At 47.9% G+C, this 5,489-nt stretch overlaps 1 pseudogene; it reads right to left on the minus strand.

Annotated features, from left to right (window-relative positions):
- Positions 1-444: 444 nt before the first annotated feature.
- On the minus strand, positions 445-2,148 carry LOC123402383 (annotated as a pseudogene).
- Positions 2,149-5,489: the final 3,341 nt, after the last annotated feature.

Genomic DNA, 5,489 nt, shown 5'->3' on the forward strand with positions numbered 1-5,489 from the left:
TATCCGAATATTGTATATCAACAGTTAAATTTCGGTCGGACGAATACATCGGCTTTGCTAGAGATGTTTTTATGAATGTCCACCAATGCCATTGGAGGTCTTTGGGACTAGTGAGACCCCACACCATTTACATCTACAAACTGGTGGGACCATTTGAGTTGTTCATTACAGAATTCGAACGCGAAGCTCTTCTCGATGAAGTGGTGGACAACATAGGCCCTCTTTTGCATCCTAGGGTTAGAGTTAGAGTTGGTTATATTGAACTCATCTAACCCTAAAAAATCCAAAGAGGTGGGTTAGAGTTGGTTAGATGCATCTAACCCACCCAAAAAATCTAACCCACCTAAGAGGTGCTTTTTTGGGTTAGAGTTAGGTGAAGCCTAGAAAAAGTTGCTTTTCTCTCTCCCTTCACCACACAAAATCCTAGATAAAGGAGGCAAATGATTGGGAAAAGTGCATTTATTGGCAATCTAACCCTTACATCCAAACACCTCTTTGGTTAGAGTTAGTTCATGGTTTGTCTAGAATTACAATTTAACTCTAACCTCTAACCGAGTTAGAGTATCCAAACATGGCCATAAAGGTTGTTGTCGCCAGCCTGAGTTTGAATCTTATCTCTCCTAATAATAAAGCGCGGAGCGCTTCTGTCGTCCGTCGTGGCTCTTTTGCAGAAAAGTACCTGTCTTTCCAAGTAATTAACCCGCGGTCCTTTTGTAAGGCACATCGAACCATTTTTTCGCGCATATTTACAAGCAACCCCTTATAGTTTCTTGAAATCAACCCGCTCCACTCTTAATGACGCAACGCGGTCGAGCGAGGAGGGGGCAGAGGAGCTACCATTGCTGCTCGCGGAGCTCGGAGAAGAAATGACCGCCTCCTTGCCAGGTGATGGAGCAGCAGGACCGGTGCACAGTGGCACTCAGTTGGTCGCTAGATCTCGCATTCATCACCCAGTTGCAACGCGACTCGCTGCGTATGGGCTCCTAGCTGAAGGTCGGCCTGCGCGCGGGAGTGCCGGCCCGCCCAGGCTCCGCACGATGGCCGCGGCCATGTCGGCCGACACCGGCATGGACGGGATCGTCGGGAACCGCCGCCTGACCGCCTCGTGGTCGAACCCTAGCCGCTCCGCACCGTCCGCCGCGGCCCAGCCGGGCGTGAGCGGGCCGCCGGGGCCGCCGAGCAGGACCGTGTCCCTCTCGACGCCGCCGTCCGCGTGGCCGGCGATGAGCACTGCAACGACGCCCTTCCCGGCGGCGCGTGCCACCACCCTGCCGCGATACCCACCCCCGCGGACTGCAACGGCGACGCGGCCGTGGAGGGACACCCCGAGTCGGTCGAGCGCGGCCAGGTCCTCCTCCCGGCCCAGGTTGACGAACACCGCCTCGGCCACGGCCGCGCCGGAGGGAGAGTGCGCGTGGTAGGGCCGCACGACGCGGCGGTCCGGGTCCGCCGGCTCGTCCGTCGAGAGGCGCGCAAAGAGGGAGCGGTCGGCGGCGAGCAGCGCGAGGGAGGCGTGCGCCCGGTACGAGAGCAGCGGTGCATACTCGCGGGTGAGCGTGCGGAGCCCCGCGGCGCGGAACCGTGCGTGCACGTGCACGTGCACGGCCATGCCCGCCGCCCCCTCGAGGTGCGGCCCGGCCGTGAGCGCGCGCAGGTCGGCGGCGATGCTGGCGTTGGCCCCGGGGGAGAGCGAGAGGAACAGCGCGGCGGGGTCGGCACCGGAGCGGGCGGCAGTGGAGGACGAGCAGGGAGACGAGGAGCAGCAGGGCGAAGGGCAGGAGGACGCGCGCGAGGCGGAGCGGCTGCTGCGGCGAGGAAGGCGACGAGGAGGGGTGCGACATTTTGCGGCGGTTGGGCGCGTGGGGGCTCCGAGTGTCAGCGGGCGTCGGCGCGCCCACCACCCGTGCGCAGCTTTTATGGCCATGGAAAGGTGGCCGTTACCAACTTTAGTGCGGCTCGCCATCGTAGCACGCTGTACTGTGTACTCTACCCTACCACGGTATACTGGTGGTCCTATACGTACGTTACGGATGGGATTGGGAAGATGTGCAACATGGCATGCTCGCTCTCGCGTCTCACCATTGCCGTTTCTTCGGATAAGTACGCTGCACGCTGTACATGTAGGACGTAGGAGTACTAGGCTTTACTACGAGGGAGCGGGGTCCCGGGAGGGAGCTTCCACTGGGAGGGAGCAAGTGCCAGCGGCGGGGCCGGCTGCGTCGCGCGGATTGGCGGGTTGGGGCGGTGCGCGGCGCACCTCGACCCACTAGCGAGCTCCGTATTTGCGACGTGCCGACTGCCAAGAGCAGAGGACAGGGACCGGCGCACCTGTGGGCTGTGGCGGGTCGGTGCGTTTTGGGCTCGCTCTCGCTCCTTGTCTGTGGATGGAAGAATGGGACGCGTTGATGGAGCTTTATGTCACTCCTCACTTGGGATGGGACTCTAGCTAGTAGAGACTGTCAAGTGAGCAGTTGTCGTTTACTGCTCTGTTTAATCCGGTGTCCCATGTTGTTTACTCCTCTTATATTTATATTTGTTTCCCGCAATTTTTTTTATTTATATCTGTTCCTATAGTTATATTTGTTTGTGTGTGTTTTAATACGGTACAGTCGAAGTCGCTTCTATCCTTATGCAAATGAACGTATATCTTTGTAGATGGAATTGTCTTCTTTTACTGAACGCACATCGTCGAAAGACCTAAAATAAATTCAGAAGAATATGAACACCAATGTCTCAAACTTAAAACTCTTATGAGCAAGGAATATCACAATTCTTCTAACCATCCAACCACAAGTTAATTCATTTATATTTGCTTATGTTACAATGTATACACGCATGACATATTAGCACTGCACTACTTGTAACTATATTGTACTACATGTGTTTTTGTGTTGATAAAGATGTATTCTCTTTCGAGTTATTAAGGTTTTCGATTTGGTTTCACACGCAAACGGAATCATGGTTTCAGACTTAGTTCTCCATATAAATCAATTCAATTTCCTTTTAAACGGAGATTAATATACAAGCCGAGATCACCCCCACCCCCCTATAGGCATATTAAAAAAAATCCATAATCCATATGATATACTTTCTTTGTTCTTAAATATAAATCTTTTTAAAGATTACACTATTGAACTATATACATATATATATATAGACATATTTTAAAGTATAGATTTACTCATTTTATTTCGTATTTAGTCTCCTATTGAAATATCTAAAAAAGACTTATATTTAAGAACGGAGGTAGTAGCCGGCACTATGTGTCGTGTTGGGTGGATCTTGCACATGAGATCGATAATGTGTGCCCTTTTGCTTGGTATAGCTACGTTGAGGCTTAATTTAAGGGCATTCACTCCTTTCATGTTTTAGCATTGCATCTTGTTATCAGCCTTCAATAATCAATAAGTGATTTGTTTTGAATGCATAGTGATTGGTATCGAATTCACTTTTGCAGTTCTACTGAAAAATTGCATTTCCTTGCACTCTAAAATTAAGGGATTTCTTACTATTTTTCAGTGAAATCAGTAAAAGTTCCTTACGCATCCATGCCACTCGAGGTAAAAATAATAATAATATCCTTAGGGTCCAAAATAAGCTCGTTGGAGCTAGGAAAACCATATGCTCAAAATCATATCAATAGTTTTGCAGAAAAACCTTTAAGTCTCATAATTTCACAAAGGAAATACCAATAGATATTTATAGGACTTCTCAAAACCTACTCTAAACAAAACGGCATATACTTTATTAATAATGGACATGATTCAGGGTTTCATGCAAAACAAGAATGCTCCCACCCCCACGCACCCACCCAATAATATTCTTGACTTTTGTAAAAGATGTTTGAGCAAGATCTTTATTTTTCACGGCACAAGTATTCATTTTTTTATACACAACTTTAGGCAAAAGCTTGAAACTAGAGTTTAACAAGTAGGTTGTACTTGTTGAATTTTATTAGCCTTAGAATCTTAGGGATCAAAGTTATATTATCATAGTTCAATCTATTTACGAGTCAACTTCTTCAAGGACTTCAATGATGATATAATTTTTTTAAAGAACTCATGGGAAAGCCATATGGCTCAAGGGAAGCTAGAACTGAAGCCATTCATGAGGTCGGAGTTAGAGCTGCACCTCATGCCCAACAACCTGTGGATCAGGCTGTCCCGCTCCTTCGCATGGCGGACCGCCTTCGCCTTTGTCGTCGCCTCTTTGTTTGCCTCGCGCTCCAACATCTCGATGGCGAGTCATAGCGCGTCGGTATTCTTCTGGTGGAGGCGGCACGCATCCGTCTTCGCCATCATGAGAGAGAGACGAAGGACCGACACGACGAGCGCGTCGTTAGGGTCGACCGACGCGCTTGCGGTCAAATGGCACGCGGCCCGCGCCTCCCACCTCTCCCTCTCCCACTACGGCTCGCGTCGGGCTGCACATGCCTCGGATTCGGGTGTCCTCGTGCGCCCCAGCCCCGACGCGGATACGAGGACACCGCAGTGGCCGGGCACCGCTTCCGAAGCACTGGGTGCTCGACGTGGGCGACATACCTGGCCTAACGGAGTGGAGCGACCAGAGCTGTGCGTCGGGCGAGAAGGGCCGGCGACGTAGTCAGTGCTGTGTCGACGAGCAACGGGCCCGGTGGAAGAATATTTGCCACCATCGGGGCTGCCTTGCTCCTGCAGCGACCTCCTCAACGCGATGTGGAGGGCAGCGTGCTCCACATCAATGTTGGATCGCGAGGTGCTTGTTTAAGGTTACATCTTATGTCTACGTCAAGTGTTTTGTTTGGGCATAGCCAAAATAGTTAAAGATAATGACAAACTCTTCCCAACTAAACAACCAACTATTTGTAAAACTTTGTAAAAATATGTCCTAAAAAACTATGCTGTGAAAAACCTTAACAAAATAAATATAGCTTAAAAATGTTCAAAGTTTTATAGATACTTTCACAATATTTTTTGTTTCAAAAAAAGTTCATACTTAAAAAAACATAAAACTTCCCAATTTTTTTTTACGTTTTATTAAAAAGTAACATTTTGAAAATGTACAATTAAAAATTTCTAAATATAAAACTAAATAATAAATATTTTAAAAATCTGTTTAAAATGTTTTTTCAGAAATGTTAAATTTTTTATAACAACTTTAATTATTCTTACAAAAATATTATATTTAATCAAAGAATTAGGTTTTATTATAATTAAGGAAATTTTCATGTTTAATAATCTGATTGATTTAGTAAAATTATATATAAATAATGATGCACAATAACACATGTAGTAGGTTGTGCCTTTTTTTCGTCCGATGCAACGCATGGGCATTTGTACTAGTCATCTCCTATAAGAACAAGACAGCAGGGAGTTTCCTCTACTATGTTCTTATTTTTTTTTATTACAGAATTCGGACAAGGGAAAGCTTGGATCTGACGCGGTGCCGTACCGACCCATTCGAAAAAGGCAGCTTTGAATCAGCGCTTGCCGTTTGATTTCCCCCAGACG

The sequence above is a fragment of the Hordeum vulgare genome, chromosome 6H (genome assembly GCF_904849725.1).
Source record: "Hordeum vulgare subsp. vulgare chromosome 6H, MorexV3_pseudomolecules_assembly, whole genome shotgun sequence".
Classification (NCBI taxonomy): domain Eukaryota; kingdom Viridiplantae; phylum Streptophyta; class Magnoliopsida; order Poales; family Poaceae; genus Hordeum; species Hordeum vulgare.